The sequence below is a fragment of the Trachypithecus francoisi genome, unplaced genomic scaffold, assembly GCF_009764315.1.
Source record: "Trachypithecus francoisi isolate TF-2019V2 unplaced genomic scaffold, Tfra_2.0 Lachesis_group20, whole genome shotgun sequence".
NCBI lineage: Eukaryota > Metazoa > Chordata > Mammalia > Primates > Cercopithecidae > Trachypithecus > Trachypithecus francoisi.
In genome coordinates, this window is record NW_022681466.1 from 53,165,641 (window position 1) to 53,188,951 (window position 23,311).

Genomic DNA, 23,311 nt, shown 5'->3' on the forward strand with positions numbered 1-23,311 from the left:
GGTGTGGAAGGTCACTGCAGGCTGCCATAGGAAGACAGGCCTGGGCTCACAGGAGCAGGATGTGGGTAGGGGGATTGCCAGGCAGGGGTGGGGACCAAAGTGAGGGCCACCTGGTAAGAGCCAGTCAGAAGAGCGGGGCAGGGTTAGACCGCAAGGGAATCCAATGCCAGGGGGCCAGGGGATGTATTGCAATGTGGGCAGCTGAAACTGAGATGTGGCAAGATCAGTGATTTGGTGACCTGCCCAGGCAGGCACAGCCCCCAGGGTCCTGAAATGACACATTCTAAACTCAGGTGACCCAGGATTTGGGAGTTCACTAGCAACTGGTTGTCAGGCACGGGGCCTGGCACTTAGTAGGGGCTCTTCAGATATTTGTCACATGAATGAGCCAGACAGTAAGTCGAGATGCCCTTCCTAGTCACCTCCTGCCGGCGTTCACGCTGTGAACCAGCGAACTAGGCCACCGGCCTGACCCAGTTTTCCCTGTGGCCTGCCAAGCCCAAGGAGAAGCAGACACGGCTGGCGCGGGCGTCCAGGGTAACTCGGAGGCGTGGCTCTGCAGTCGCCCTGGAGCGGCTGCCCTTCCGACCCTGCCTGGGCTATGACTCATCTCCGGTGGAGGAGAAAGGGGCCTTTGTGAGCCCCCAGCTCCGGCGTTTCCTGGACAACACCGCCCTCCGGTGGCCGCGAGCCGCGAGGGCTGGGGAAGCCGCCCGAGACGCAGCGCCCGAGCTCCCCACGAGCTACTGTGCCATTGGAAGCGCCAGCGCCCTCCCCTCGGAGTCCAGCCATGTCGCGGGGAAGAAAGGGGGAGGAACCACCAACCCCTAGAGGGCAAGTGGGCTCAGCCCTAGGAAATGCTTGTTTCTCCAACCCCTCCCAGACGCCCCGGGAAACGGCATCTCAGAGCTCCGCTCCCTGGAGACCCCTCCAGAGAGGGACCTGGGGCCCCGCCCCGCAGCTGGAGAAGGGGTGAATGCCTTTCCTGCTGAAAGCCTGGTCCGCGGCCCTGCTTGTTGCGTCTCCAAGACCACGTGTCTGCTACATTTTAAAAATCGATTTGACTTACTCCTTTTGTGAGTTGCCTATTCATATCTTTGGTCTGCTTTTCCATTTTCTATTTTTTCTCTTGTTGATGTACAGAAGCAGTTAAAAAATATCAGTTCTGTCAAATGTGTTGCAAATATTTTTCTAAGCTTAGTATTTTACCGTCTGATTTTGTTTTTTTGGTGATATTTGATACACCACACGACGTTTTGATGTGGGATGACCTTTTGATGTTTTACTTTTCCTTTCTTTTTTTATTTTTGAGGCGGAGTTTCACTCTGTCACCCAGGCTGGAGTACAGTGGCATGATCTTGGCTCCCTGCAACCTCCGCCTCCCAGCTCAAGCCATCCTCCCACCTTAGTTAGCCTCCCTAGTAGCTGGAACCATAGGTGCACACCACTACGCTCGGCTAATTTTTGTAACTTGTAGAGAGGAGGTGTCGCTATGTTGCCCAGGCTGGTCTTGAACTCCTGGGCTCAAGCAACCTGCCTGCCTTGGGCCTCCCAAAGTGCTGGGATTACAGGCTTGAGCCACTACTCCCGGCCTTGATGTTTTCCTGTATTCTTTCTCCCTTTGTTTTTTTTTTAAATTGTAAAACTGCTCCCATCTGAGTATCATACAGACATTTCAGATCTATATTTTTTCTTTTCTCCTCCTCTTCTCCCCTTCCCTCCCTCCATTTCCCTTACTCCTTCATTTAGCTTTTAAATCCACCTGGGACTAATTTTGATATAAAGTGGAAGATAAAGATCTAAACTTATTTTTTTCCGAATACTCAACTTTTCATATGTCATTATTCAGCCTTTCTCTCTCTCTTTTTTGTTTGTTTGTTTGTTTGTTTGTTTTCAGACAGTCTTGCTTTTGTCTCCCAGGCTGGAGTGCAGTGGCACAATCTCTGCTCACTGCAACCTCGGCCTCTCAGGTTCAAGTGATTCTCCTGGCTCAGCCTTCCCAGTAGCTGGGATTATAGACGCGTGCCACCATGCCCAGGTAAGTTTTGCATTCTTAGTAGAGATGGGTTTTCACCACGTTGACCAGGCTGGTCTTGAATTCCTCACATCAAGTGATCCACCCGCCTCGGCCTCCCAAAGTGCTGGGATTACAGGCATGGGCCACCATGCCCAGCTCAGCCTTTCTCTTTTAGTAGAATATTTCCTCACTGGTTTGAAATATCACCTTAATTATAAACTAAAAGCTCGGACCTATTTCTGGCCAGGACCCTGACCTTATACATTAAGCCAAAGGCTATGGACTTCTTAAAAAAAAAAAAATCATATTAGGCCACTAATTATGGATTTAGGACATTTATTCACATTGTTTTTAAGCTCCAACTAAAAGCAGGCTTGAATGAAGCATCTGCACAGGAAAACTGGAGAGAAAAGATTTCATTTAAAAGGACATAAACATTTTAAATTCTTTCTTTAAATTTATTATTATTTATTTTTAATGGAGACACCGTCTGGCTATGTTGCCCAGGCTGGCTTTGAACTCCTGGGCTCAAGCAGTCGTCTTGCCTCAGCCTCCGAAAGTGCTGGAATTACAGGCATGAGCCACCACTCCTGGCCAACATTTTAAATTCTTGTTACACAAAATGTCAAACCTTCCTCCAGAATGTTCATAGACTAAAGCACATCCTCCCAGAAGCATGTGAGAATGCCCTTTAAACTACACCGTTCTAAGGTTGAGTATTATTTGTAAAACTACATCCCAATTTGAAAGGCAAAAATACCATCTCATTGTTCTCTCATAATTTGCATTTCTTTAATGCTTGAAAGTGAACTTTTTCATGGTCATTAATAAAATACCTAGATATAAGCTTGACACAAAATGTGCATGTCCTATAAACAACAAAAACCTAACTAAGAGGTTTTAAATAAAGTTTACACACATGGAAAGGCATGTGACACTTGTGAATGGAAAGATGCCGGTTCTGGCCAAATTAATATATAAGTTTTGTGTGATTATTTTTGTAGCATTTTTTTTTTATTTTTAAAAAAATTAGAGACAGCCTCTTGCTATGTTCTCCAGGCTGGAGTGCAGTGGTGTGCTCATGGCTCACTGTAACCCCAAACTCTTGAGCTCCTGTGATCCTCCCACCTCAGCCCCCCAAGTAGCTAGGACTACAGGTGCATGCCACCACGCCCAGCTAATTTATGTATTTTTAATTTTTTTGTAGAGATGGTGTCTTGCTGTGTTGCCCACGTTAGTCTCAAATTATTATTATTATTTTTTCTGGAAAGAGTCTCACTCTGTCCTCCAGGCTGGAGTGTAGTGGTGTGATCTTGGCTCATTGCAACCTCCAGCTCCCCAGTTCAAGCAATTCTCATGCCTCAGCCTCCCGAGTAGCTGGGATTACAGGTATGCGCCACCATGCCCAACTAATTTTTTGTTTTTTAGTAGAGACAGAATTTTGCCATGTTGTCCAGGCTAGTCTCAAACTCCTGAGCTCAGCCAATCTGCCCACCTCGGCCTCCCAAAGTGCTAGGATTAAAGGCGTGAGCCATTGTGCCCGGCCTGGTCTCAAACTCTTGTACTCGAGCGATTCTCCCACCTCGGTCTCCCAAAGTACTGGGATTATAGGTATGAGCCACTGCACATGGCCAGTTTTGTGCAATTGTATTAATAATAAAAATTCCAATATGGCCGGGCGCGGTGGCTCAAGCCTGTAATCCTAGCACTTTGGGAGGCCGAGACGGGCGGATCACGAGGTCAGGAGATCGAGACCATCCTGACTAACACGGTGAAACCCCGTCTCTACTAAAAACTACAAAAAACTAGCCGGGCGAGGTGGCGGCGCCTGTAGTCCCAGCTACTCGGGAGGCTGAGGCAGGAGAATGGCGTGAACCCGGGGCGGAGCTTGCAGTGAGCTGAGATCCGGCCACAGCACTCCAGCCTGGGTGACAGCGCGAGACTCCGTCTCAAAAAAAAAAAAAAAAAAAAAAAAAAAAAAAAAAAAAATTCCAATATGATATTTTTGGGGAATTTTACATAGTGAATCTAAAGGTCACAGACAAGTGGGGACAACCAAGAACACTGAAAAAAATGGCCAGCAAAGGAGAACTTGTTAATATTAGCAGGTGTTCTAGAAAGACCCTCTAATCTCCCTAGCCAGCTGGGATTTTGAAGAGATGTTGTAGTGAAGTTATTATTTACAGAAACATTGGCCGGGTTAAGGGAACCAAGAGGGGAGGTTGAAGCTTGTGCAACAGCAGGACTCCATTAGCACCCCAGACAGTTCAGAGGGTCGGCCGCACCCAAGTTACAGGCTTAGGGCTGCAGCCACTGCCAGAACCACAGCAAAGCAGGGAGGGAGCAGGACAAATACATACCCCCTCCCCTCCTGTCACCTGTCCCCCTTGCTGTTGCCTCTTGATGGCTGAACCTTATTCAAAATGGCCAGAGGAAGTAAGTGATTCAATGCTTAGGGCTGGCTCAGTCTCCCAGGGCACAGAGAAAGGTAGGGGAGGCTGCAAAGAGTATCTGGGGACACAGAGATTAATCAGGACATGCGGTAAGTCCACGTTGGGACGCTTTTCTAAGAAAATCATCTGCCATATGCTCAAATATTTTTTACAAGGATATGGACTACAATATCTACTGTTTCAAACAAGCCAACTTAAGTGTTCGACAGTAGAAGTTTCGTTAAATAAAAAATGTTATGTAGGCTGGGCACAGTGGCTCATGAGTCATCCCAGCACTTTGGGAGGCTGAGGCAGGAGGATCACTTGAGGTCAGGAGTTCAAGACCAGCCGGTCCAACATGGCAAAACCCCGTCTCTACTAAAAATACAAAAACTAGCCGGGCATGGTGGTGCATGCCTGTAGTACCAGTTACTGGGGAGGCTGAGGCAGGAGGATCACTTGAGCCCAGGAGGTTGACGCTCAGTGAACTATGATTATGCCACTGTGTTCTAGACTGGGTGGCAGAACAAGACCCTGCCTAAAAAGAAAGAAAGAAAGAAAGAACCCGGGAGGCGGAGGTTGCAGTGAGCCAAGATTGAGCGGCTGCACTCCAGCCTGGGTGACAGAGCAAGGCTCTGTCTCTAAATAAATAAATCACAAAGTGAACAATCTAGTTGCATTTAGTATATTCATAATGATATGCAGTCATCACGTCTATCTAGATCCAAAGTGTTTCCATCACCCCCAAAAAGAGAGCCACACCCATTATACAGTCACACTGCATTCCTCTCTCCTTACAGCCTGGCACCACCAAGTCTGCTTTCTGTTCCTGTGGATTTGCCTATTCTGGATATTTCATATAGGTGGAATCATACAATATGTGACCTTCTGTGCCTGGTTTCTTTCACTTAGCATAATGTTTTCAAGGTTCATTCATGTGGTAGCATGAATATTTCATTCCTTTTCAAGGCCAAATAATGTTCCATTGTATGGACAGACCACAATTTGTTTATCCATTCATCCACTGATGGACATTTGGGTTACTTCCACCCTTTGACTGTTGTGAATAGTGCTGCTAGGAACATTTGTTGAGGAAGTAATAATTAGGTAGCAACCTGATAAAGCAGATTTTCTCATTTGTGAGATTTTTTCATATGAACATTTCTGGCTAATGCCTGTAATTCCAGCACTTTGGGAGGCCGAGGTGGTCAGACTGCTGGAGCCCAGGAGTTTGAGACCAGCCTGGGCAACATGACAAAAACCTAGTCTCTACAAGAAATACAAAAATTAGCCAGGGCCAGGCGTGGTGCCTCACACCTTTAATCCCAGCACTTTGGAGGCCAAGGCAGGTGGATTGCTTGAGCTCAGGAGTTTAAAACTAGCCTGGACAACATAGTGAGATCCTATTTATTTTTAAAAATTATTTTTATTTTATTTTATTTTATTTTTTAGATGGAGTCTTACTCTATTGCCCAGGCTAGAGTGTGGAGTGCAGTGGTGCAATCTCGGCTCACTGCATGCAACCTCCACCTCCCAGGTTCAGGCGATTCTCCTGCCTCAGCCTCCCGAGTAGCCAGGATTACAGGCATGCGCCACCACACCTGGCTAATTTTTGTATTTTTAGTAGATATGGGGTTTGACCATGTTGGCCAGGCTGGTCTTGAACTCCTGACCTCAGGCAATCCGCCCACCTCAGCCTCCCAAAGTGTTGGGATTACAGGTGTGAGCCACCAGGACAGGCCTCCAATTTTTTTTTTTTAATACAAAAAATAGCCAGGTATGGTGGCACATGTCTGTAGTCCCAGCTACTCGGGAGGCAGAGGTGGGAGGATCATTTGAGCCCAGCAGTTCAAGGCTGCAGTGAGCCTAGATTGTGCCACTCTACTCCAGCCTGGGTGACAGAGTGAGGCCCTGTCTCAAAAAAAAAAAAAAGAAAGAAAACCATATGGTGGTATAAAAGCAAACGACATTTTGCCATACACATAATAAAACCAGCTTTATTGATTTCCAGGAATATCTGGGTCCAAAGAAAATGTTCTGTAGAGAGAAGGGAAGAAAATAAGCATTTGTTGAGAACCAAGTGTCAGGGCTAATACATGGTAGCAAATGCTGCCCTGCCTGTATCTCCTCGGCCACCTGAAGTCACCTGCAGACAGCACCTTTAGGAAGGTGGCTTCCTTCATCTCTGCCTAATGACATTTCCTGGATAACGAGCACTCGTTCACATAGGGGCAGTTCCAAGGCACTTCCTCATCCTGTAACCGAATGGCAGGTTAGTTTGCGAAGTCCAATTTTTTTTTTTTTTTGAGATGGGGTCTCACTGTATTACCTAGGCTGGAGGCCGTGGCTCATGCCTGTAATCCCAGCACTTTGGGAGGCTGAGGGTGGCAGATTGCTTGAGCTCAGGAGTTCGAGATCTGCCTGGGCAACATGGGGAAAACCCGTTTCTACAGAAAAATGCAAAAATTAGCCAGGTAACCCAACCCCACCTGTGGTCTTAGCTACTTGGGAGGCTGAGGTGGGAGGACCACTTGAACCCAGGAGGCAGAGGTTGCAGTGAGCCGAGATCCTGCTACTGCACTCCAGCCTGGGTGACAAAGCCAGATCCTGTCTCATGTAAGTAAGTAAGTAAGTAAGTAAATAAATAAATAAATAAATGCCTGGTATAAATTAGTCCAAAGCTAGCTTAAGGGAAGGAGCACAGGTGTCCCGCCTTTAAATATACTGCTTTACTTTTGGAGCAGAAAGCAGGCACTTTTAAAAGGCAGGGGAAGAAGTGAGCAAGTGGAGGTCTGCATGTTAGCTCTGGTACCTTATCTACTGGGCAGTCGAACTGGTGACTGCTAGAGCCTTCGTGAGCAGGACTGGGCTGAGAAATCCCCAGGTGGGAGGGAGTCTTATGGAAATTGGCTGTTATCTCTCAAGGCAGCCTCTGGGTAAGTGGAAGTTCTGAGGCAACCCGGTGGCGGATAAGAGTTCCCTGAGGGGCAGGCTTTGGTTTGCAAATCAACTGGTAACTCTCTAGCAGAGATCCAGCTTGGAGCACCAAGTTAAATAAACTTGCCCTGTAGGGAACATCTGCTGAAAGATGAGGTAAAAGGTTATATTTGCATGTCTAAAGGAATGAGTAGGAAGTGGGAAACTGGGGAACAGGGGAACGAGAAAAGAAGAGAGAAAAAATAATTAACCGTTTCTTAGAAAAACGGGGCTACTCACAGTCCCTCAGCTGAATACCCTCGAAGTGTGTTTGACCCAGGCTCACATCCGTGAGCCTGGGGCTCAGAGCCCCAGTTGCCCACTGCGGTTAACTCAGACTTCTAGGGCTTTCCTCCCTTCTGGTCTCACTGGTCCCCTCCCTCACTGCCTTTAGATTTCTGACCTCTACTTTCTGATTTACCTTGAGCAATTACTTAGACTTTGTGCCTTAGGGACCTCATTTGTAACATAGGGTGGTCATAGTACCTGCTATGATGAGGACAAAAGAAGCTAACATGTACCAAGTGCTTAGAACAGTGCCTGGCACATAGTATGTCCTCAAAAATGTCAATCATGGCTACATAAATAGAACAAGTAAGCAGGCTGTGGGAAATTAAACTCACCCGGCCAGCTTCGGTTTCCACCTCTGTGAAATGTACATCAAAATGTCTATTTTGAGAGATCACTGTGAGGGGTACATTGAATGACATAACCTAGGGCAGGTACAGAGCACAGGGCTTGGCCCAGAGCGGGCTAGTGCTGGACATGCTAACTGCTCTATTTTCATCAAGCGGCTGTGCTGTCAAGAGAGAATGACCTCTACCAAGCAAGAAGGGCCAAGAGTTGGGGTGCAAGTGAGACCATTTCTGACTCCCAGGCTACTTCCTCCTTTGTCACTGGAGAAAGGTGCGATTTCAGGCAGGTCGTGTCCCTTGGGCCTTGGTTTTAACATCTCTAAAAAGGAGTGATTGGATTTGGGGGATTGCTAAATGATATCCTACCGGCTCTAAAGATCTAGGGAGAGCCCCTGTCCTGAAATGGACACACACACACACACACACACACACGTTCCTATACACACGTAGACAAACACATACTATACACACACATACATTCACACACACAATACATACATATACTCATACACACATGCTTATGTAACCGATAGGTTCTTCCTTCCTGCTGCACAAATAAAGAACATGCCATAGCAGTAAGGAAAGAATTTAATTGACTTGTAGCCAGCCACACCACACAGGAGACGGAGTTATCACTCAAATCAATCTCCTCCAAGGCTCAAAAGCAGTTTGGGTAAGGGGTGGGGGTGGCCAGGCAATGGGTGCTTGCTGCTGATTGGTTGGAGTGGAGATGAAACGGCGGGGGGCGGGGGGGTCAAAGCTGTTGTCTTGAACTGAGTCACTCCTGGGTGGGGTCACAGGAGCCTTCAGGTCCAGGTGGAGCCATGGGTGTCAGACATGCAAAAAATATCTGAAAAGATATCTCAAAAGGTCAGTCTACAATAGTGATGTTATCTGCAGGATCCCTCTGGAATAATGGCTACGCCTTATCAGAAATCAGGTTCCTCTTCTCCCCCTAGTCTAATGGCCCTTCATCAGCTTTAAAAGGCAGTTGACTTTTGGGGAAGGCCTAGTATAATTTAAACTATAACCTTGGCAGGGTGCTGTAGTTCATGCCTGTAATCCCATCACACTTGGAGGCCAAGATGGGTGGATCACTTGAGGCCAGGAATTCGAGACCAGCCTGGGCAACAGGGCAAACCCCATCTCTACTAAAAATGCAATAAAATTAGCTGAGTGTAGTGGCATGGACCTGTCTCAGCTACTTGGGAGGCTGAGGCATGAGAATCACTTGAACCTGGGAGGCAGAGGTTGCAGTGAGCTGAGATCGCACCACTGGACCCCAGCCTGGGCAACAGAGAGAGACCCTACCTCTAAATAAATAAATAAATAAATAGACCCTGCCTCTAAATAAATAAACAAACAAACAAATAAATAAACGATAATCTAAATGTCTCCCAAAGTTAGCTTAGCCTAAGCCCAGGAATGATTAAGGCAGATGCAAGATGGGGGTGGGTTAGATTAGATCTCTTTCACTGCCATAATTTTCTCAATGTTACAATCTTTGCAAAGGCGGTTTCACTCACACACACACTGCAGAGAGGAAGCCGCTGTGGCCACATTGGGCCAGTGAGTCACCTCTGGAAGCTTTAGTCTCCAGGCTTGGTTGGCCTTGAAAATCACCCTAGAGAAGAATAATGTGTCCAGAAAACATTTCCAGGCACTTCCATGTGCTGTGCAAATGCTGTTTTCTTCTTAGGTCCCTCCTCTCCTTTTGTCACTTTGCAAATGTCTGCAGCTGCCTTGGCCAAGTGTGGGATCAGGTCACATTGCTCTGCCGAGGGCTGGGCTGGGGCCCAGGAAGCCAGACTCTCCAGATCAGCCTGCCCTGTCCTCCCACCCACCTCTTCTAAGCCCCTGCAAGAATTCAGTTAGCCCGGAGGAAGAAGGCAACAGCCCTTGGGGGTGTTTTACTGGGCTCCTCAAACATGGCTGCAGCCCTTCCCAGGAAGCCAGGTTGAGAGAAAACTGCAGAACAGATGGGGCCTGGGAAGGAGGAAGCATTGGACTGAAGAGGCCCAGAGACGAGCAGGGAGAGGGCTGAGTGATGCAGGTGCAGCCTCTGGGCTGGCTCCAGGCCTTAGACACACATGGCAGGCCTTCGCTTAGTGCCTGGACAGCTCCAGTGGGCAAGCAGAACAACTTTCTTGTTTTTCTGTACCTGTGCCCCATTTCTGATTCGGAGTTCCTTTGCCATTAGGCTGGTGGGGAAAAATATGTAACTTCTTTCTTTCTTTCTTTTTTGGAGACAGGATCTCACTCTGTCGCCCAGGCTGGAGTGCAGTGGTTCCATTTCGGCTCACTGCAACCTCCATCTCCAGGGTTCAAGCATTTCTCCAGCCTCAGCCTCCCGAGTAGCTGGGACGACAGGTTCATGCCACTGTACCCAGCTAATTTTTGTATTTTTAGTAGAGATGGGGTTTCACCATCTTGCTCAGGCTGGTCTCAAACTCCTAGGCCCAAACAATCCACCTGCCTCAGATGCCACTAGGATTACCACCCCACCTGACCTAAATATGTAATTTCTTCCAGGATTTATGTTCTAGTTTTGAGGTCTTTGTGCAACATCACATGGTAGGATTTGGTCCTCAGAAAACCATCCATCACTCTGACGCTGTCCTTGCTGCACTCCCAGAGCCCCTTCAGGGCCAATGTTTTCTTGTTACTTCAACGTGGTCAGCCTGGAGGATCTCACTACCTCCCCGAGAACTGCTCCAGGGCCACAGATCTCTTGCCATCTGTCATTCCTTTCTGGGACGGAAGACCCTACTGGTTCTGGAGGAGTGTGGGGTCTAGTCTCCCCTCTACTTCTAGCCAAGGTGCCTTGAGCATTTGCACGAATCTTCTCTTCACTTTTTCTCAATTCTAGACACAGCTCAGTTCCCTAAGGGTTCAGGCCTTTAAGAAAGAGTTTTAGGGTACTCCTTACTCTGCCCCTGCCCCCAATGCTGCTTGAACGCGGGAAAGGAAATGGGAAAATACAGGGAGAAAAACGAACATCGATGAGTGTCTCAAAATAATGTCTTGCCACATACATTATCCCATTTAATCTCACCACAATCCTCTGAGTGTTTTTGTTTTTTTAGATGGAGTTTCACTCTTGTTGCCCAGGCTGGAGTGCAGTGGGGTGATCTTGGCTCACCGCAACCTCTGCCTCCTGGGTTCAAGCTATTCTCCTGCCTCAGCCTCCCAAGTAGCTGGGATTACAGGCACGCGCCACCCACCATGCCCGACTAATTTTGTATTTTTAGTAGAGATGGGGTTTCTCCATGTTGGTCAGACTGGTCTCAAACTCCCAACCTTAGGTGATCTGCCTGCCTCACCCTCCCAAAGTGCTGGGATTACAGGCATGAGCCACCGCACCAGCCTACAATCCTCTGATGTTATCCACATTTTATAGGTGGGGAAACCAAGGCTTAATAAGGTCATATAACTAGTAATTCTGTGTCCTTCCCATCTATATTCCTGAAAACACTGAAGTAGATCCCAAACTTTTTTTTTTTTTTTACACAGAACTCTTTTCTCTGTCTCTCTCTCTCTCTCTCTCTCTCTCTCTCTTTCTCTCTCTCTCTTTCTCTTCTTTCGAGACAGGGTCTTCCTGTGTTGCCCAGACCGTTCTCAAGTGATCCTCCCACCTTGGCCTCCCCAGTGTACTGGGATTACATGTGCACCTGGCCCACAGAACTCTTTATTCAAAAGAATCTCCCTTGAAAAACCTGAAAGTGTGTTGCTGCTCTGGTCGAAGGCAACTGGGATGAGGAGCTCAGGGGTTGCCTCCTTATTTTCACTTCTGGATGCACCTGTGATGATTCTGTGACTTCACAGGCTCCAAGAGCACATTTGGAAACCTCTGGGCTGTATGACCTCCAGGCAGGTTCTAAGGCCAACCCCTCAACTCACTATGCATGGATTGTGACACTCCTTGGTGCCCAGCCCAGCGGATTTCCTTGGAAGATGCTGGCTTCTTGGCACGTGTAGTCAAAACGTCCAGCTTGGTTCTTCCCCAGACTGCTGGAGCCCACTCCTGGATGGGATGTCAGGGCCAGATCCATGGCTTCCTGAGAGAATCTGGAGGCTGGCCCACCTCCCGCTGCCCAGTCCCTCCAGTGTGTCCAACATAATCAGCCCAAACTGCATGGGGCCAATTTATTTAAATAAATGTTAATCCTTCTCAGAGCTAGATGAATGGGGCCTTTGGAAACAGTGCTACAATTTGTCCCCTGAGGTAAGTCTTTTTTTCTTTTTTGCAATCATCTCTTCATTGAGGCTGCTGCCATCTCATCCCCTTTTGATTCATAAAATCAATGTGTCTAGAAATGTTCAGCCTGGGCAATACCGTGAGACCCTGCCTCTACTAAAAATTAAAAAAAAAAAAAAAAAATTAGCTGAGCATGGTGGTATGTGCCTGTAGTCACAGCTACCCAGGAGGCTGAGGTGGGAGGATTGTTTGAGCCCAGGAGGCAGAGGTTGCAGTGAGCCAGGATCATGCTACTGCACTCCAGGCTGGGTTACATGGAAAGACTCTGGCTTGGAAAGAAGGAAGGAAGGAAGGAAGGAAGGAAGGAAGGAAGGAAGGAAGGAAGGAATACTCACAGCCCTTGGGTTTTTGTAGCTCATCCCTCCATCCATGCACTCATGGGATAAGTATCAGATGAGCATCTGAGTACTAGGTGCTGTGCTAAGCCCTGGGGATGTAAAGACAAGGAAGACTCATCTCCTGTACAGTGCCCAGTTCCCAGTTCCCAGCTCGTGCCTCTGTGCTTTTCCAGCCCTGGGAAATTGTCATGGACATTTGCTGGCACTGGGCCCCCTCACAGCTCTCTGCTCTTGCTTCCCATTGCCTGCCTCCTGCCAGCACAGTCTTGGTGAGACACAAAATCAGGGAGCCTTGCCCTCCTATCATGGAAGCCAAAGGGGTCTCTGAAGGTTTTCCCTGCCCCAGTTCTTCCTCTCCCTGCCCCAGTGAGACCAAAGCGTCGACACCTGACCTCAGCCCTTCCAGTCAGAGCACTTCCTAGGACTTTGAACCAAGGTGGGAGAGGCAGTTGACTTCTTCACCACAGCCATACAGCCTGACTGCCAAGAACCTCTCTGCTGCTTCCTGTTCTTTGTCCAGACCTAGTTCTCCAACCTTCCTGTGGGTTCTGGGCATCTCCCAAGTTTTCTTTTTTATTTAAAGACAACCAGAGTTGGTTTCTGTTTCCTGCAGTTAAGGATCCCTGGCCAGGCATGGTGGCACATGCCCATAATCCCAGCACTTTGGGAAGCCACGGCGGGAGGGCTGCTTGATGCCAGGGTGTCTAGACCAGCTTGGGAAATATAGCGAAACCCTGTCTCTACAAAAGATTTTAAAATTTGCTCTGCATAGTGGCATGGTCTGTAGTCCTAGTTACTAGGGAGGCTGAGGCAGGAGGATCTCTTGAGCCTCAAGAGGGTTCAAGGTTACAATGAGCTATGATGGCACCACTGTACCAGCCTGGTAACAAAACAAGACCCTGTCTGTAAAAAATAAATAAATTTTTAAAAAAGATCATTGACAAGCACACTGGGTTCTAGCTGTAATTTCAATTGTATCGAACATGCTGGAAACATACTTTGCCAAGCACCTGTTCTGGGTCAGGTGTTGTGGATATATTGACCTAGAGGAAGACAGACAAGTAAACGGTCAGTGTTTAAATTACGGGAAATGTGGAAGCCTAGAGAACAGGAAGAGGTCAGCTCCACCTGAGGGGAGGAGGGGCCAGGAAAGCTTCAGAGAGCAGGTCATCCCAACGGGGGGGGGGGGGGATCCCTGTTTTTGCCCCTGCCCCCAACTGCACCCTCTCCGCCTTCTCAACACAGCAACCTGAGGGATCATTTACAAATCACATCAGGTCACGGCTGGACTCAGAGCTCTCCAATGGCTCCCATCTCAGAGTCAAAGCTGAGGTCCTGCTGAAGCGGCGTCACTATCTGGGGCAAATACCCGAGGTTTCTTGTCTCACGCCAGGGAAATTGAAGACACGGACACACAAGAAATGAGTTTAAGAGTGGAGGTTAAACAGGCGAAAGAAAGAGAAGAGAAGAGCTTTCTTTCCTGCAGAGAGAGAGGCTTCCGAGTGGATCTTCCGGTTTTGTGGTGAAAAGCACGGGGCGGGGGGCAGGGCGGGGTCTTACAGACGTAATTGAGAAGGTGGTGTCTGATTTACATAGGGCCTGAGCGATTGGTTGGGCCAGGTGTGACGTTTGCATAGTACGTGAAAAAGCTGGTCATTCCACCCTAATCTTTTATTATACAGATGGGGTCTCTATCTGGCCGGCGCCATGTTGTCTGTTCCTTACTGTACATGTGGTTGACAAAGAAAAGGGAAGAAAAGTTGAACATGACATTTTCGCCCCCAGGTAGCATTTTCCTGTCGGCACAGCTGCCAGCATTCACCCGTGCAAGTTTCCAGCTTGCTTATCTACGTCTGCAGCTCGATTTTACAGGCTGCTCTTTGTTAGAAAAAGAAATGCTTTGGGGGCTGCTTTTGATTAAAAAGAAAACCTTACTGAGGACATCCTTGCCCTCATTATCTGCCTAAGAAATTTCTTTTATTTTTATTCTATTTTATTTTATTTTTTGAGACAGAGTCTCGCTCTGTTGTCAGGCTGGAGTGCATTGGTGCGATCTTGGCTCACTGCAACCTCCGCCTCCTGGGTTCAAGCGATTCTCTTGCCTCAGCCTCCCAAGTAGCTGGAACTACAGGCACGCGCCACCATGCCCAGCTACTTTTGTATTTTTAGTAGAGACAGGGTTTCACCATATTGGCCAGGATGGTCTCGATCTCTTGACCTTGTGATCCACCCTCCTTGACCTCCCAAAGTGTTGGGATTACAGGCATGAGCCACCATGTCCAGCCAGAAATTTCTTCTTAACTCCTGTATCACTACGATGCTCTAGAAGGCCTTATATGCCCAGCAAAGACTACATCTCGCAGTCCTTGGGCAGCTGGGTAGGGCCTAGTGCCAACCTCTCAGCAATGGGATGAAATTGCAGTAAGTGGGTGCATCTTCCCCGTCACTTGCCTAGGAGGAATTGCTGGACTTGAACGTCTTCACTGTACCTTCCCACTCTGCCTAGAATGTCCACAGCCAGAGCAGCCCCGGAACCCACAAGGAGGGGTTAACTCCTGGCTCCTGAATGACTGTGTGGAACAGAGCTGCCTTCTGTCCATCATATGTGCAGTGGGGCCTCCAAAGGTTTCAGAAGTGAGCAGCCCTGGTCTGCTGCCCTCTCATGTTCCTGCAGCTGGTTTTGATAAGTAGTTGGACTTTCCTATCTCTGTCAGATGTTAGTTATCAGCATGTTTTCCTCCATGTTTCTTCTAAGTTGGAGCTGCCTTAAATCTGCTGTAGGCTGGGAAATCAGACCATCAAGTTTCCTAGAACAGTGACTAACGTAAACAGGTTCTGAGGGAGGCTTGAGAAGACCACTTGTGACAAAAGTGGGTGTGATTTAGCACATAGGCTCTGAGGTGTCTAGAGCTTATCAGAGGCTGTTTTGACCTTATTCTTATTTTCTCTTGTTTTCCAGACTTTGGAGTTTGTTGAAATGTAACCTCAGAATAAGTGGGGTGTGACTGACTGCCCTCTCTCCTTTGAGGGAAAAGAAAAAGTATTTTCAGGCCGGGTACGGTGGCTCATGCTTATAATCCCAGCACTGTGGGAGGCTGAGGTAGGTGGATCGCTTGGGCTCAAGAGTTTGAGGCCAGCCTGGGCGAAACACTGTCACAACAAAAAATACAAAAATTAGCCAGGCATAGTGGCACATGCCTGTGGTCCCAGCTACTTAGGAGGCTGAGGTGGGAGGATTGCTTGAGCCCAGGAGGTTGAGGCTGCAGTGAGCCATTATTTCACCACTGCGTTCCAGCCTGGGTGACAGGGCCAGACTATGTGTCAAAAAATAAAATAAGTATTTTCATCCCTCCTTATTAACAGGGAAATTGTGACCCAAAGACAATACTCATCAAAATCCAACCAGTTTTTTGTGATCTGAGAGTTTGTTTTAAAAAAAAAAATCCTGACCAGGCGCGGTGGCTCATACCTGTAATCGCAGCACTTTGGGAGGCTGAGGCAGGCGGATCACCTGAGGTCAGGGGTTTGAGACCAGCCAGGTGGGCCAACATGGCAAAACCCTATCTATACTAAAAATACAAAAATTAGCTGGGCGTGGTGGTACATGCCTGTAATCCCAGTTACTTGGGAGGCTGAGGCAGGAGAATTGCTTGAACCTAGGAGGCAGAGGTTGCAGTGAGCTGAGATCACGCCATTGCACTCCAGCCTGGGCGACAGAGGAAGACTCTGTCTCAAAAAAAAAAAAAAAGTCCAACTAGTTTTTCTATGGAAATAGACAAGTTTTTAAAAAATTTATATAATAAAGGACTAGGGGGTCAAGACCACCTAGGACACTATTGAAGAAGAAAGTGAGAAATAAGATGGGAGGGGCTTGTCCTACCATAATAAAGAATTATTAGCAAGACAGACAAAGAGACCATGGGGCTGAACAGAGGATCCAGAGATGGGCCACATATTGATGGGAACTTGGACTGTGACAGAGGCGGTTTTACTACACATCAGAGGGAAAAGAAGACACCAATTTGTACATGATACCAGAACAGCTGTCTAACAGATGCGAAATGTAAAACTAGATTCCTTCCTCACATCACACACAAAGACAGACTCCGGATATATTTTTTAAAACTAAATATAAAAAGCCAAACTTTAAAACTTAAAAAAAATTTGCAAGCAAATACAACCATGAACTTGAAGGGGGGTGAGTTTCTTAAATAAGATAAGAAGGACATAATTTATAAAGGAAAATGTTAATGAATTTGACCACCTTGAAATTTTAAACTTCTTTATGATGAAACCATAAATATGAAAAGGCAAGATATTGGCAATTCATTACAACTTGTTTGTGTCCAGAATACATCAATAAGAGAAGAACAATGTAAGAGAAACAGGAAATTCACAGAAGAGGAAACCGGAATTGTCATAAACAAATGAAAAATGCTCAACCTCACTAGTAATTATGATAATTCAAATCAAAATAAAGACTTCATTTCACACTCATCAGATTGGCAAAAATTAAAAAGCCTAATAACACCATATTGGCAAAGATATGGGGAAATGAGAAGTCATAAGTGGCTGGTGGGAATATAAATTGGTAGAAGCTTAAAATCCTTTATTTGCAATTCCAAAATAGAAAAACTCTGAAAACTAAGTTTGCTCCCCTAAATTTGGTTTAAACTCCCGTATTTATTTATTTATTTATTTATTTTTGAGACGAGTCTCGCTCTGTTGCCCAGCTGGAGTGCAGTGGCGAGATCTCGGCTCACTGCATTCTCTACCTCCCGGGTTCAAGAGATTATCTTGCCTCAGTCTCCTGGCAACCTCCACCACACCTGGCTAATTTTTGTATTTTTAGTGGAGAAGGGGTTTGCTATGTTGGCCAGGCTGGTCTCGAACTCCCGACCTCAGGTGATCTGCCCGCCTGGGCCTCCCAAAGTGCCGGGATGACAGGCGTGAGCCACCGGGCCCGTACTGGTTTAAACTCACTTTGTGACAAAACCTGATATGAACCAATTTGAGGCTACCTGTAGTGTTAATATTAACATATTAATTTAATATACTTATGGCAGCGGCGGGCCGTCTGCAGCGCTGGGGCGCGGGCGGCGGTGGCAGGAGCGGCTGCCGGAGCAGCAGTGGTGACGGTGGGTACACTGTGCTCGCGTCCCGGAGGCAACCGACTGCGCCGCTCTCACCCTCGCGCGGCCGGGCGGGACGTGCCCCCAGGCCCGAGCCTCCGGGGCTCAGGACCCTGGCCCCGCGTCGCCGCTCTCGCCCGCTGCTGCTGCCGGGAGACCGCTGGGAGGAGGCGAAGCTGGGGCCTCATTCCGGGGCCCAGCGCCGGAAGGGAGAGCGGCGCCTACCCTACCAAGGGTGCGGAGTTCCTGCGCCTCCGGAGGAGGCTCTGCGTAGGGCCGCCCTGGGCCGCGTCCCTGGGGTCCGCCCCGCATCCGGGTGACCGCGGGCCTGACACTCTCGAAGGCTGGGCCCGGGCCCACGATCCGCTCCGGAGGCGCCCCGCCCCGGGCCGTGCCACGAACCGGGCGAGGGGAACTCCGGGCCACTCCTGAGTGCCGCGGCCACGGGGGTAGGTTCGCAGAGACGATGCCCCTGCCCCAAACCCAGACCCGGCCCCAGCCCTGCGAGGACCAGGAGCCCCCGCCCCAGGCCGCGAGGGGTGCGGCCCGGGCATCATGCTCCACGTAGCAGGCGGGCGCAGAGAGCGGCAGCAGCTTCACCCTCCCAGGAGCGGCAGAAGCCGCCCAAGTCCGGACTGTGGACCCGGGCCTCTCTGCACTTTTGGGGGACGAGGAAGTTGCTCGCCTTGTCCTTGCAGGCTTGGAGGTGCCCGCTCCCGTTGCCCCGGCTCGGATCTCGAAGTGGGGTTGGGGCCCAGCCCTCGGGCTGTCACAGCCCGGCCTGGTGTGTGACCGCTAGGAGCATTGCTGACGCGCCCCACTGGTTTCAGATCAATTTTGGGAAATTTGGCGATAGCTACTAAAAGTCGAAGATGTGCATGCACTGTGATCTAGCAACCATATGCCTAGCAAAATAGGCCCGCGCGGTAGCTCACGCCTGTAATCCCAGCACTTCCGGAGGCTGAGGCGGGTGGATCACTTAAGCCCAGGAGTTTGAGACCATCCTCCTGGTCAACATGGCAAGACCCGTCTCTACAAAAAAATTAAGATTTAGCTGGGTATGGTCGCATGCGCCTTAGTCTCAGCTACTTGGGAGGCTGAGGTGGGAGGATTGCTTGAACCTAGGATGTTGAGGCTTCAGTGAGCTGTGATTGTGCCAATGCACTCCAGCCTGGGTGACAGAGCAATACCCTGTCTCAAAAGGAAAAAACGCCCACACATCGATACAAGAATTTTCACTGCAGTGCTGTGTAATAACAAAAATGGAAACAACCAACAGTCCATTAGGAAGGGAACAAATAAATAAATAGTTTTATTCAAACAATGGGAAACTATAGAGCATTTTAAATTAACGAATCCGATCTACAATGTACTAACATGGGTAAATCTCAAAAAAATGAGTGAAAAAGCAAATTTCAAAGAGATTTACACAGTATGATAGTATATATGTATATATATTGTTAATGTATGTGTTATATGTGTGTATGTAATCCCAACACTTTGGGAAGCTGAGGTGCATGGGTCACTTGAGCCCAGGAATTCGAGACTAGCCTGGCCAACATGGTGAAACTCCATCTCTACTAAAAATACAAAAATTAGCCAGGCGTAGTAGATTATACCTGTAATCTCAGCTACTTCAGAGGCTGGGGCAGGAGGATCGCTTCCTGGGTCCCCGTATTTTATATATGTATATACCTCTGTAGTAAATGTATGTATGTGTATATATATGGTCAAGAAGAATCTACACTAACTTGAGACACTGGTTACCTATACAAAGGAAAATGGGAGGGCTTTAGATTTATCAGAGTTTTGGGGGTTTTTTTTGGTTTGTTTTTTTCCAAAAAAGAGAAATAGAAAGCAAATATGGCAAACTGTTGACATTTGTTAAACCTGTGTGGGCAAGTACAGAGGTCTGTTTAGTATTCTTTGTGCCATATTATATTATTATATTATATTATATTATATTATATTATATTATATTATTTGAGACAGAGTCTTACTCTGTCACCCAGGCTGGAGTGCAGTGGCACAGTCTTGGCTCACTGCAGTCTCTGCCTCCAGGGTTCAAATGATCCTCCTTCCTCAGCCTCCCAAGTAGCTGAGATTACAGGCACCTGCCACCACCCCTGTCTAATTTTTGTATTTTTAGTAGAGACAAGGTTTCACCACGTTGGCCAGGATGGTCTCGAACTCCTGGCCTCAGAGATCTGCAGGCCTTGACGCCCCCCAAAGTGCTGGGATTACAGGCGTGAGCCGCTGTGCCCAGCCTGGGTTTGTTATCAAAGGCAGTTTGGCTCTCAGTGCACCCCTTTCCCACGTGATGCCTTCTGCCATGTTATGACATGAGACCTTCCCCAAAGGCCAAGCAGATGCAGTCCCTTGACCTAGGACTTCCCAGCCTCCAGAACTGTAAGAAATAAATTATTTTCTTTATAATTTACCCAGTCTCAGGTGTTCAGTTATAACAACAGGAAACAGATGAAGACACTGTTTTCCACAGTGGCTGGACCATTTTACATTCCCTCCAACTGCACAAGGGTTTCAATTTCTTCGCATTCTTGTCCACACTTGTTATTTTCTGTTTTTGTTTTACAGTAGCGATTCTGATGGATGTGAGGTGATATCTCATTGTGTGGCTTAAAAAAAAAAACACATTACTTTTATTGAAAACAAATAATGTGCCTTAAGATGTTGGCAACGAGTCATGATATAGACATATATTTCATACAGTGTATTTCTCCCTTTAATTACATTCCAGCAGGAGGTGGAATACCTCCTTGGCTATGAGGAGCAGAAGTATTTCATGAATTGTGTAAGTTGGCCTCCTCATACTTGTACACACACCAAGCATTTCCCCTCCAAAGTATCATATTCAGAAAGACAAAGATCACAGATACATTTAGGAATCCCGTGCTGGTCACAGAGCCAAAATAACACATCATCATGATTTCTTACAAGCAGAAGTTCCTGAACAATATTTTGACCAGTAGTTATTTTAATATCTGCAAGAGCTTTCGCCCAAGCAAGCTTTTGAAGTGCTCGCCAATCGCAAAAGATGACAACAAGAGTAATGACAAAGCCAATCATGGGACGTTTAGGACTGCCCTGATATAGGGTTCCTATAACCAACATAAAACAGTACAGCAATGCAGTACAGGAAGACAGAGACGGCAAATTTAATAGGATTGTACAGAAGAGTCATCTCCTAGGAGGACTTGACTTTCCAATTTATACCATACACATTCAAACCTGGAGGTGACTGAAATGATGCCTGATTTAACCTGAATGGATAATCAGAAGTAGCTGTAATAGTTTCGTCAGTAACTGTAGGAGGACAATTCACTTGAATTTCTGTTTGCTTTTAAAAACCTCCACAGGTGGCAAAAGAGAAGATGGAAGCCATCTACTCCAGGCCCTCGAGGAAGCTGAGCAGCTCCCTGAGTAGGCTTGAAGTTGATCCGGAAGGCAACATCCTCTAAAGGAAGGAAGGAGAGAGAGTCAGGATGGTGGGGGCCTCACTACAGTTTTGATTTGCATTTCCCTAACGATTAGTAATGTTGAACATCTTCCCAAGTGCTTATTGGCCACTTGTTTATTTTCTTTGGATAAATGTCTATTCAAGTCCTTGCCCATTTTTGAGTCAGGATTGATTTTTTTGTGGTCTAGTTGTAGTTCTTTATACACTGTGGATATTGATTCCTTATCAGATCTATGATTGGAAAATATTTTCTACCATTCTATAGGTTCCTTTTTTCACTCTGTTGATTATACTCTTTGACACATCCATGGACAAGATTTTAAAGGGCAGGTAGAAGTCAGACAGTTTGAGCAGCAGTGTAGTGAGAAGGCATTTCACTCGAAGGAAATAGCCTGTGCAAACACACAGAGAGAACCGCAACATGCAGATAGTTGGGTCTTGCTAATACACTGATGAGGGGTAGGAGGTGGGGACAGGTGAGACTGGAGGAACCACATGACAGAGGACGGTCCTAGGCTCGCGAAGCAGCTGGACTTTGTTCTAAGGTGGCACTATTCAAAGAGTGGTCTGAGGACCCTGGCCCAGCACCCCCGACTAGGAGTTTGTTAAAAATGCAAATTCTGGCTGGGATCCTGGCTCATGCCTGTAATCCCAGCACGTTGCGGGGTTGAGGTGGGAGGATTGCTTGAGTCTAGGAGTTTGAGACCAGCCTGGGCAACATAGTTAGACCCCATCTCAATCAAAAAGAATAAAAAATGCAAATTCATGGAGGCCCAGTTTCGGCCTATTGAATCAGAATCTCCGGGATGGGGCCGGGGGATCCGGGTTTTAATCAGCCCCCGGGATTATTCCAAGGTTCAGTAGAGTTTAAGGGAAGTGAAAGAACTGCCGAGGACGGGGTCCGCTGAGGTTTTGGAAACAGCCCTAGTGAGAAAGAAGGCCCGGGTTGTTGTTCAGGCCGGGCACCCTGGGCTTGGCTGCGTCCCCATCCTCTTCCAGCCGCCCAGTCCCAATCCGACCCCGCCTGAGTTCTGGCCGCCGTCCGACCCCTCGGGGCCCGCCCTGCGCCCCAGCCTACAGGGGTCAGGGGCGCGCGGCTGCAGCCAAGCCCACATTCCTCTTACTTCCCGCCATTGTCCTGGGTTCCTGTGGCCGCGTCTCCACACTCGCCCCGGACCGCCCCACAGTCCCGGGGAGTGATGACTCATTTCCTTGCCCCTGCTGACATCATCGTGCCCCTAGCGTGGCCCGGCCGGGGCGGCGGCCTGCGCCCTCCCAGGTCTCCTCCCAGCGCCTCTAGGCGCGCGGGCGCAGGCGCGGCATGGCCCTTCTCGGCCGGCAGGGGGCGCCGGAGCCCGCTGGGGCTTCCCGGGCCGCCACCGCCACGACCCGGGCCGGAGAAGAGGGAGGGACAGAGAGCGGCTGCGGCCCTGCTGTCCAGCTGAGGGCCTGGCTGGGAGTCAGAACTCTCACGGTCACGGATAGGGAAACTGAGTCCCGAGCCTTGACCAAGGCAGCACAGCCCACCCTGGGAAGTAGGGGACTGGAATTCAGGACGCTCGGCCCCAGGCCCGTGATTTCCCACAGATCTGCAAGTGTTAATCTTCCCGCACAGGCCGGGCGCGGTGGCTCAAGCCTGTAATCCCAGCACTTTGGGAGGCCGAGACGGGCGGATCACGAGGTCAAGAGATCGAGACCATCCTGGCTAACACGGTGAAACCCCGTCTCTACTAAAAAATACAAAAAACTAGCTGGGCGAGGTGGCGGGCGCCTGTAGTCCCAGATACTCGGGAGGCTGAGGCAGGAGAATGGCGTAAGCCCAGGAGGCGGAGCTTGCAGTGAGCTGAGATCCGGCCACTGCACTCCAGCCTGGGCGATAGAGACAGACTCCGTCTCAAAAAAAAAAAAAAAAAAATCTTCCCGCATCCCATGGTATGTATTTTCAGCATAAAGTCTGCAGATAATACTCCCCCAATTTCCATCACTTGTGGGCCCTGAAACGTGGTCGCCCTGGAACCATGAGGAGCCCAGGGCCACTTGGGCTC

General features: G+C 48.4%; 3 long non-coding RNA genes across 3 annotated transcripts; 1 reads left to right on the plus strand and 2 right to left on the minus strand.

The window, feature by feature from the left end:
- The first annotated feature begins 1,985 nt into the window (after positions 1-1,985).
- On the plus strand, positions 1,986-21,301 carry LOC117067599. The gene is made up of 4 exons (XR_004430800.1): positions 1,986-2,038; positions 6,461-6,721; positions 15,616-15,756; positions 21,166-21,301. It is a non-coding gene; the product is annotated as an uncharacterized LOC117067599 (long non-coding RNA).
- On the minus strand, positions 8,225-14,172 carry LOC117067598. The gene is made up of 3 exons (XR_004430799.1): positions 13,655-14,172; positions 12,654-12,745; positions 8,225-8,910 (listed from the first exon to the last, which is right to left on the minus strand). It is a non-coding gene; the product is annotated as an uncharacterized LOC117067598 (long non-coding RNA).
- On the minus strand, positions 20,736-22,517 carry LOC117067596. Its single transcript, XR_004430798.1, has 2 exons — positions 22,391-22,517; positions 20,736-21,263 (listed from the first exon to the last, which is right to left on the minus strand). It is a non-coding gene; the product is annotated as an uncharacterized LOC117067596 (long non-coding RNA).
- Positions 22,518-23,311: the final 794 nt, after the last annotated feature.